Consider the following 11125-nt stretch of genomic DNA (forward strand, 5'->3'; position numbering starts at 1 on the left):
GTAGAAATCTATACATAATAAAGACCAGGTAACTGGCAAGAGTGTCAAGAAACACAACTTTTAAATGATGCTATTGTTAGCTAACTTGTAGCTGTGCTTGCTGCAGCCTTATTGGGTTTGGTAATATTCAGGGTTGTTGTTTTTCTTTTTTTGTAATATTTCCAGTCGGTGTTGACATTCATTTTAAGTTTCTTAGCTGTGAATAGAATCAGTTTTGTTACCAATCACTGGAGGAGACAAACAGTTAGGTTTTGTTTTTTTAACTAGTAATAGAAGTTGAAATTCAGGAAAATATTTTTTATCATTAAAAATCACCCTTATAAATCTCATATATCAAAATATATAGTAAAAAGGAAGTATGTGTCAGGCAATCATAATTTAGTATTAACAAATACTGAGTTACTGGAAGTTTATTAATGTATTTAATGTATACCTTCAGTGTACAGGCCATTCATATAGTGTGCATGGCAGAGACAAACAAACAAAGAGGGGATTCCTGCCTAGAAGAGCATCTGGTCTGAAAACTGACAAAGGGTAGACAATTAAGGGAAAGGAAGAAGATGGAGATGTGAGTAACCAAGGGAAGATGGGAATGCACTGGTGACTGAGAGCTGGGCAAAAGCAGAGAGTAGTAGCCTCTGGAAGTATATATTTTAAATGGTGGGCTCCAAATCAGGTATTTTTATATTAGAAAGACTAGTTGGAGCAGCACCCAACAGATTTTTCTTTGCCACCTGGCAAGCCCTTTGAATTGATTAGTGCACTTTATGTGATAAATATCTGCAAATTTAAAAAAAAATTATTTTTGCAACTCAGCCTTCAAGTTCTTAACTGTTCTGGTTAGGTTGGGTTTTGGTTTCCCTTTTTGGTTTTGGATGGAACCCAATAAAGACACAGGCCTGGCTGGGAGAGAGAGGGAAGGATGATGAGGAGAGGAAGCCAGCAAGGGCTGACCAGAGGAAGACTTCACTGAACACAGCTCACTTGAAGGACAAGTAAAGGCTGTGCCCAGCACAGAAGGAAACACGGACACCAGTTGAGAGGAGGACCTAATGAGGAGGTCAGTCCAAATTATGACAGCTCTCTTGGTGAGAAGAGCCAGCAGACAAGCTCCAGCCCAAGGAATGAGGCAGAGAGACTAGAATGAAAGGGGCAGTATTGAGTCAATGAGTATAGAAAGAGAACAAATAGAGCTCAGGGCAGCTGATGACAAGGGGAACGCTGAATGTCAATGCTACTCCTCCTCAAGGCTCCTTTAAGTGCAAGTGTGACTGAATGATGATGAGGCCAGGTTCATAGGCACATGCTTAGGCCAAGTTCATATAAGGGATTACAAGACATCCCTAAAGGTAAAGGTAAAGGTATCCCCTGTGCAAGCACCGGGTCATGTCTGACCCTTGGGGTGACGCCCTCTAGCGTTTTCATGGCAGACTCAATACGGGGTGGTTTGCCAGTGCCTTCCCCAGACATCCCTATGCCATACTTATATACTTCATGTATCAAATTTTACATATGATATCTTACAAAAGAAATCGCTGTTCTTGCCAGTTGAAAAGTACTCACTCTATTATGTTCAAAGTATTATTTTTTTCTATTTCTGAGCTATTATCATAAATACCCATGGAAGACTTTGTGAGGGGAAGTTTGAATGAATAATGTGCTAAGGGTTATAGTTGTTAACTTTATCATGTGTTCATCTTTCATCCACTAGCTGCACAAAGTGCCTCTAAGGTGAGACAGCACATGGTACAGCCTTCCTGTGTTTGTGCCGCTTCAGACTAAGGGTCCAAAGTGGGAGGAGGTCCTAAATCACTGCTGTGGAGGAGAGTATAAGCAATGTACCTTGCATGAGGATTCCAGTGAATCTTTCCCCTTGAATTGCTACAATTCCTGTGAAAAATTGAATCTGTCAGAACTTCAACTCAGATTCAGTATTTCCCCTCAGTGTATGTGTATATCTTCACATATGAGTGAAGCCCTCCTGATTGCACCAAGCCCCAAAGAATACAGATTAGCCAACTCAGGAATGAATGATGCAACGGAATAATGATAAATAGAAGGAGTATAATTATACATAGCAGATCCAGCACATTTGAAGTAGTGAATAAAAATGACAATGCTGGAAAAATAATGAACATTTGCTTCTTAGAACTGAAAGCAGCAGTGTCAGCAGTGATGAAGAGAACGCATTTAGCTGTGGGATGGGCATTGTGGGCATAAGTGTATTGACAGATGCTGTAAAAATAGAGGCAGTGATGTAAAGAGGCCAATCGTTGTGTGAATGCCACAGGTAGCACAGGCAGGGGTGGGCTGGGGGGGATTCCATGACAGGTTACTTCACGGCATTGTGTAGTACCCAATCTATAATTCTGCCTGCTTTGACTGTGATTTTGTTAATTTTCCAGTTAGTAGACCAGAGGCAAAATTATTCGAAAGATCCACTGTAACACAAATGTTGAGAGTCTCATACTCCAGAATTGGTTTTTGGACCAATTTCCAAAAAGCTGAGCCACATCTATCTCCGTATCAGCCAATCAAGTCTGGCAAGTAAGCCAGTTTGGTGTAGTGGTTAGGAGTGCGGACTTCTAATCTGGCATGCCAGGTTCGATTCTGCGCTTCCCCACATGCTGCCAGCTGTGTGACCTTGGGTTCGCCACGGCACTGATAAAGCTGTTCTGACCAAGCAGTGATATCAGCGCTCTCTCAGTCTCAGCCACCTCACAGGGTGTCTGTTGTGGGGAGAGGAATGGGAAGGCAACTGTAAGCTGCTTTGAGCCTCCTTTGGGTACGGAAAAGCGGCATATAAGAACCAACTCTTCTTCTTCTTCTTCTTCTTCTTCCTGGATTGTATCTTATGTTGAAAGAGAAGAAGAGTATGTATCCATTAAGTAGAAGACACATTGCTACAATATTGTGCAGCACCTCCACTGCTTTTATGGGTTTGCCCCTCCTGAAATCTCAGTTGGTACTAAATTTGCTGGTAATGATGTCATCGTGTTCAGGAAACCCTCTAGGATTCACTCAAAGCGTTATGATTAAACCATCGAGTTTTGGGGAATGCTAGAGCATTGCCCCAACATGAGAACTTGCAGCTTTGTACTGTGACATCTTGCAATTTAGAATGGAAGATCAGCATCTAATTCTATGGTTTTATGACAGGAGACCTAACTCAACACGGCCTGTCACTTGTGGGGATGTCTCCGTGCTTGGGGGGAGATGAATGGGGCTAGTAACAAGTCTCTTTTAATTACTCTTTTCTACAACTGGGAATGCATCTGCCATTAATCACTAATCTGAACATTTTTATTCCTTCTATTTTGTTTTTCTGAACTGGAGTTGAACCCAAAGGATTGATAACCTGATAACCTTATATCAGCTTGTTATTCTAGCAAGGCTCCTGAATCTGCTAAACATCATTATACTGCATATTTGGTGCACATTTTCATTGTGCTGTTTACTTATTTGCTGCTAGCTTACTTTCTCCTTGTACATGTAGCCTGTTGGTTTCCATTGCATTGTCTGAAAAAGTGTGCATGCACATGAAAGCTTGCATGTTGAATAAAACTTTGTAGGTCCTAAAGGTGCCATTGGACTCAAGCTTGTTCTGCTACTTCTGACCACTGGAATCTATCTTGCATCAATGCAGTGCTTTCCCCTGGCCTCTTAGAATGACTCTAAAAGCTCACAGTGGGAATATCTTTAGCAAGTCATTATGCAAACATGACATTTTAAAACTTAAGCATTGTGCTTTTCATCAGTAATAATTTTTTAAAAATGGCAAGACTCCAATAGAACAGTTGCATTTCAGAGAGAGAGGACAGTACTTCCTATAAGGATGGTCCAGGACCAAAATAATGGTGTGAAGAAACAGTCCAGTCTACTAGAACATAACCTTCCTGATTCAAGTGATTGATCTCATTCTGTTTCTGTTTTTCCTTTGTTTGTACATATTAAGTAAGGATCAGTGGATTTCTCCTGAGTACAGAGTAGAGCACTGTGGCTTTCCCTTCTGTCTCCTCAGCTTGTTAGGTGATTCACCTAAAAGTTACCATCTCTAATAGAAAATAACAGATGCAATGGTGCAGTCACTGCAACAAAAGGAAACGGATAATTTAGCAGCCCTGTTGTCCATGAAATATTAAACTGCTCTCTAAGTATCCTGAGCAATACTGTCGTATAAAGGACAATTTAGCCCTGTGTTTTTACATCATCAGACCTGGATTCCTCAGTTGTCCCGTAAGGAGAACTGCAGCTGTTTCTTCTGTCACATACTGATAGAGACTCCTGAAAGTGTAATTGGGCTTTGAATCTTTCCAAGCCAGTAGAGCTGCTCCATTAAGACCCTTGTATATGGTGCATTTACACAGAATACATCTGCTAGGATTAAAAAGTAAACATTGCATATGGAACATATTATTCTCTCTTGCTGCAGAGAAAGCTCTTGTTACCTATGCACCACTGAGAGTGATTTCCATACTTTCCTTTGCAGCCTCTCATTCAGGAAGAGCAGAAATGACTGGTTGCTTGCTCCTCGTGGAATTTGAGAGTGCTCATCCAAAGTGAAGTAGGAGACAGAGCAGATTACAAAATATGAGTGCAAGTTCCTGAGAATGGTCCAGCTGTGGCCCCATCAGTGTGAAATGGAGAAGCCCTAGGTAGAATTCACTTGATAGCTTGACTGGCTGAGGCTTTTCTAGATGCATTTGTGCCATTGAGCTGCATAGGGTTCTCAGTCAAAGGTTTTCCAAACAAAAAATAAAAGAGGGTAGATTTGGGTCATAATATAAATGCCTCACCCTTCGCCCCAGTAACTAGTTTTGTGTTTCTACTTCAGAATTGTTTCAACTAGAGGAAAGCCAGAATTACTTCTTGGATTTCTTTGACAGTGCTGAATTTTTTCTTACTGACAGTTTTTCTTTGGAAAGGCATCTAATTTTTTTATTTGTGTTGCCCTTTTGGTCAGTTGCCATCACTTGCTTTCAGATGCATCATAATAGAGAGTATCTTATTATCTGCATAGCATTATGTCATCATTTGAGTCTCTTCTTGATCCTTAGTTCTTGATCCTTAGATGGGAAACCATGTGATTAATTGAAGAGGCAGCAGGTCAAAGAAGTCACGGTCAGGAGAAACAATGGCACCAGATAAGACTTTAGAGCAGGGGTAGTCAAACTGCGGCCCTCCAGATGTCCATGGACTACAATTCCCAGGAGCCCCTGCCAGCAAATGCTGGCAGGGGCTCCTGGGAATTGTAGTCCATGGACATCTGGAGGGCCGCAGTTTGACTACCTCTGCTTTAGAGCACTGAACATACATTGTATACATGGCTTATTGAGAACAAATTTCCATACCATTTTGTGTCATAGAAAACAGAAAGTAGAGCACATTTAGCACAGCCCTAGGTTTAAGAAATATCTTTCCCCAAAACTTGTGTAATAAAATGTAGACACTAGCTGCTTCATTAGCATCAAATTCAAACTTTGGAAAGAGCAGTTCTTATTCAACCTTGTATCCAGAGCGGACTCTGTAGTCATTGGTTTTTGCTACCAAGTCAGAGCTGACTTATGGTAACTCCATGAAGTTGTCCCATGCCAGTTTGCCATTGATTGCCTTCGTATCATGACCCTGGTATCCCTTGATGATCTCCCATTCAAATATTGACCAGGGCTGACCTGGCATAGCTTATGATATCTGACAAGATCAAATGAAGTAAATGGAGGTGGTGGCTTCAAGTGAATGGTTTGAGGCAGTGGAAGGCTCCACCACCGCTCTCCCAGTCATGCCCCCACTGCCACAGCTACTTCCCCCTCACCCAGGATCCAGTGCAGTTAATGCTTTTTCTCTTCTTCTCCCCTCCAGGCATCTTAAAACACAGAATGGGAATATAGGCATGCCCAACTGTACATCAAATAACTGTTCCAAGATTAATCCTAGAGAGTTCATGACGCTTGTTGCATTTTGAGTAAAGACACCTAGGGAATGAGGAGCAAAGGAGTGTTAGTGACTCCAGGTAGAGGCAATCAGAGGTGTAGCATGGTAGGTGAAGGCAGAAGACTCTGGCAACACCACCTGTTAATCCCCCACCACTCATACCAGTTGTGTACTTCTATTCTTCTTGAAATATTATCCATAGACAGGCAAAAGAGGCCAACAATTTTGTTTCTCTGTACCAACATTTCTTATCACTGGAAAGACGCTTCTTTGTTCATGTTACATGTGGCTTACATGTGGCTATGAAATGAACGCCTGTCATTTCACAGAAAAGATTGATGAGGCCATGCAATGGAAAGCAAGTATGTATCTACAACTGAAGAAGCTTCTTCATAAACTACAGAGCCAAGAATCTTACTGTGAATTGGCAGCAGGCCACAAAACAGTGGCTGAAAATCACTGATCTGGAGAATATTGAGTCCCTGACATCTAGGGTTGGTGAAATTTGTGAATCAGTGATCTGATTGGACTTCATAAACCGCCTGCTGCGGCATCTGCTTTGCGATCTTATGCTGTTCAGAGCACTGACCCAAAGAGTCCCATCATTTTTCAGAATTACCAATGAGATGAGCCCCATTACAGACTACAGGCTCCCCTCCCCCAAGGATTTTGTTGTAGAGAAATGTCTGGGTTTCCCACTCCAAGCAAGTCAGTGAGAGGGAAATATTTGTTCTGGGAAACAGCATTGGCCTATCTGTGCCAATGAACAGTTACTCAGACTTTTTAATCCAAAATCTTGCAGTATAATTGACTGTCCCTCTGTTGCTGGAAACAGAAGATTTAAGATAAGAGGAAGGCACCTCTTGATCCTAGCTTCTGCCCTCTCATGAGGCTTGTTCCCTCTCCCCAAGAGCTTTTTAGATGGAAAGATCCTGCAAGAGATTGTTAATGCCTACAATTTAATACAGATATTCTTCCAGGATACCAAACTTGTTTCTTAAAACAATGTGTCCAGTATCTGAAATCTGAAAGCATCCTGCATTTGCTCTAATATCCTCTGTTCACAGTGGAATGCTTCTGCTTTCCTTGATTTCCCCAGCTCACAGTATGGAAATGCAAATAAACAGGCTCTGGCACCTTAACACAAAATACAAAGCTGCTTGTTTCAAAGCGGTAACACCACATAAATTGATTTCAGCAAGGACCTGTGTTGTCTGAAGAATTGTCAGTCTGATCAGAAAGAGGCTTCTTGTTCTGCTGAGTCACTTTCAGTAGCAGAATCTTGGGAATAGAGTCTAGCAGGTCAGCTTTAGACTCTTAGAATACCCAGAAGCAGCTGAGTAGGGGAGAAGCAAAGAAGATTAGCAGATTGAGATATATATATATTCCAGGAGAGATGGAAGTAGCTGGAGTTTTATTTAACATATCTGCTTTTTGAGAGCATTTGCATTCTACTTCTTTTCTTTGATGGCTCAATAGTCAACTAAAATGAATGGTCTGGAAAGAATTCTGGTTTTGGTAGCAGGTTCTTTTTCAGGTTCACACCGCCAATGTGAGCTGTGGCTCTTCTCTTTAAAAATTGGGGAAACTATGGTATAGCCCAATCTTGTCAGATTTCGTAAGCTAACCAGTGCCAGGAAGGCAATGGCAAACCACCTCTGCTTCTCACTATCTTTGAAAGCTTCTTGCTGGAATCACCATAAGTTGGCTGTGGCGACAACACCTTACACGTGCACAAGATCTCTTCTTAGCCACCTGCCTGCTCTTCTCTCTATGTACCTGGTTTGGTCAAATCCTCCCTCCTGTCCATGACAGCCACTTGGCTCACCCCAACTATCCAAGCTGCCTCAGAGTCCAACTGCATATACTGGCTGATGGAATTTACCAGTGAGTGGAAATTGCCTCATTAACTAGAGATGTGCCTTTGGGTATGTGATGATCCTCTACTCCCCCTTCACCAAAAACTAGCTAAGAGGTAGTGGACTTTTGCACATGTGTGAGAGAGCTTGTCGTCGCCCCCCCCCCTGTTTCCCCCCTTGCCCTCCCCTCTCTTGTTTATTTGGGTAGCTGTCACCACTCAGACTCCGCTCTTTCTTTTACTATCCAGGGCATGAGGTGTGGGTGGGGGATATATGTGTGCATCTGAGCTGCTGCATTCCACCCTTTCCCCTACCTTCTAATGCAGATTAGTCCAGTCAGGAATTTTGAATCTATGCATGGACCCTGGGTGAGATTTTCAAACACAATCTGTGATCTTTAGAAGAGAAATGTGGTACCTCATGCTAGAAGCTCATGCTTTTAAGACCGTGTCTAACAAGATGGACTTCACTGAAGTGCTGGCATTGCATGATCCTTTTCCATGAGCATAAAAGAGAAGAATCTTCTCGCTTTTGTTTTTCTTGCACCCATAGCCAGCCTCCAAATGGTCAGACTTTGGTGTAGAAAGGCATCGTTAAGAGGCTGTGCATTTCTCTGAACAGCAAAAGCCATACACAGAAATATCAGTGCTCTCCCCACCACCACCATTTACCCTCCCCTTTACACACCTGCTGGATTTAAATTGCTGCTGCTTTTTTCTGCTCTCCTCCTCAACATTGCTCCAATTATATCGTTAGACTCTGTCATCTGAGACGAACTGCAGAGTGGGAGGTTTGCTCCCTTACTTCTGTCTGAAGTGGTGAGATGCCATAATTGGCACCTGTCAGGGGCAGGCATGACGTGGCTGGGAGGGCAGGGGCTGATTTTAGAAATGTAATGCTTTCTCTCCCTCTGGTGTAAGTGGCAACCACTTCCCTAAGGAAATGTCACCTGCTATAAATAAACTGCTTGCAGGCAGGGGGATGCTATACCAAGGATCCATGCAGGTAGTTAGAGACAGGTACTTGGTATCACAAGCGTGTTCCCAGAGCAGCCTTTCTCAACATTTTTACGGTTGAGAAACCCCTGAAACATTCTTCAGGCTTTGAGAAATCCCAGAAGTGCCGCAATCATGCAGAATACGGTAGGGAACTCTAGCTGTGGACACCACCACCCAGGTGTCCACAGGCCCCTCCCCTTCTCACACCTTCCTGCGTATCATTGATCCTTTAAGGAGGGAGGGGTCAACATGCCCATATATGGGCATACCATCCAATAAAGGATTAACAAATTGAAAAAATATATTAAAGATTAATTAACTCCCACTCGTTCAGGAAACCCTTCCAGGGCCGTCAAGTGACCCTGGTTGAGAAAGCCTGTCCTAGAGGCTGCATCAGTCCCTGCTTCTTCAGAGTAGAAGGGGTGATTGTTGGAAGGTGTTAGAAGGTGTATTGAGAACCCTAATAGAAGATAAGAAAATGTGCTTACAGTTCTGTATTCTCTCAATTCCAATCTTTATAACATTAATCCACTCCTGGCTCCTCATCGAGTGATCTATTGTCATCTCTAGCAGTGTTTCATAATCTAAATTCAAGAGGCCTCTGCCTTTTTAGATCTGGTCTCCAAACATTATTATAGGCTGCCAGTTTTGGGTTCTTGATGTTCCATAATCCCAGCAGACACCAGTGCTGTTATCCTTGCTCAGGCTTTCATATTCAGCTATGCAAGAATTTATTGACCTGCTTATGAGACACTAAGTAGCTGCTCTTTGAGTGGCTAAAAAAGTGAAATGATATGAGCTATGTGTGTACAACCAACTTGCCAATTCCTTGCACTTGTTGCACAAGAGGCATATTAACACTGTTGTTCCATAGAGATAAACTGCCTCAGCCCTGAAACTAGTGAGGGAAGGGTGAAGTGCCTGAAGGCTGACCCTGAAGACCTCAACTTCTCTCAGTCAGGGAGAAAAGGCATTGGAAACGAATCCCAGGCCCCACATAAGAGCTCAGTGCCTCCCCCAGGTCAGCAAAAAAGGAGATGCTTCAACCCTAGCTCAGGTTGCATTTGAGCCACCAGCCAAAAAGAAGTCTAAGTCTCGCACATCCCCTCACACCTCCATGGTCTCTGCCCGCCCTTTCACCACCATGCCTCTGCCTATTTTCACAGATTCCAAGAATTTGCCCCAAACTCCGATTGGTCAATGTTGCCTGATGTAGAGATCTAGGTGCCAATACTTGAGACATCTTTAGTGTTGGGACACAGACAATCACCACCTAGACCATTTACGCACTGGGAACTTTGGTGCCCCAGCTTCCATGCAGGAGCACAAATCGGGGGCAGATGAGTTACATCGGGCCAAATGCTCCTCCATGTGGGTGCAGGAAGAGGTGGGGCAACCTTCCACGAGTAAAACTCCAACCTGCAGCCCGGCATGAAACCTCCAGTGCGTAAATGGTCCTAGAGGCACCAACAAGTGTTCTAGGTCTTTCAGTCGAGGTCAAAATGCTGACATCGGGAAACCAGGGATTCGTTGGATCGAGGGTCTACTACTTTACCTATGATGGTACCATCAGTTTGAAGTGGCTGGGAACAAGGTCATGGAGGACCCACATAAGACCATTACTGCAGCAGCTACATTGGCTCCCAGTCAAGTTCTGGGTTCAGTTCAAGGTTTTGGTACTCACCTTTTAAGGCCATCTGTGCACTGGGACCTGCTTATCTAAGGAACTGCCTATCTTAATATGTTCCCCACTTCATTCAGCTATGGGCAACTGACTGATAGTCTCCATCCCCAAAGAAGTGTGACTGGCCTCAACCAGGGCCAGGGCCTTTTGAGCCTTGGTCCCTACCTGGTGGAATGAGCTCCCAGAGAACATTAGGGCCCTGATTGAATTTCTGCTGGGTCTGTAAGACAGAGATGCATATGGTTGACGTCAGTACAGGTGGAAGATCTGAAACATCAATGGGCCTCCCCTGCTGGTTTGGCTTCTCCTCCTATATTTTCTCTCATTACAGGAGGAATTTTTATCAGTTAATGACTCTGCACAAACCAACTGAATTGCAATGCGCTGTTAGTTTTAATTAACCCTGAATATGCTTTAAATGATTTTAATGTATTTATTATTGCATAGTTTTATTGTGGTAGTGTTGTAAGCCACCCCAAGATGATTGGTTCAAGAGGGGTGGGCTATATAAATATAAATAAAAAGAAATAAATGTTCCTCCCCAATGTTGTAGTTCAGCAAGAAGTCAGGAAGAGCCTCGGTGACTCTTCTTGACATCAAAGACCTTGATTCCAGATCTGACATCAGTGCTGACAGGACATCTGATGTTGAGG

The 11125-nt window shown here is 43.1% G+C and overlaps 1 protein-coding gene across 4 annotated transcripts in view; it reads left to right on the forward strand.

Annotated features, from left to right (window-relative positions):
• CACNA2D2 (calcium voltage-gated channel auxiliary subunit alpha2delta 2) overlaps positions 1-11125 on the forward strand; it is an 861961-nt gene that overhangs the window by 606103 nt on the left and 244733 nt on the right. The gene's annotated exons all lie outside the window — the stretch shown is intronic.

Source organism: Paroedura picta, chromosome 3 (assembly GCF_049243985.1).
Source record: "Paroedura picta isolate Pp20150507F chromosome 3, Ppicta_v3.0, whole genome shotgun sequence".
NCBI classification, from domain to species: domain Eukaryota; kingdom Metazoa; phylum Chordata; class Lepidosauria; order Squamata; family Gekkonidae; genus Paroedura; species Paroedura picta.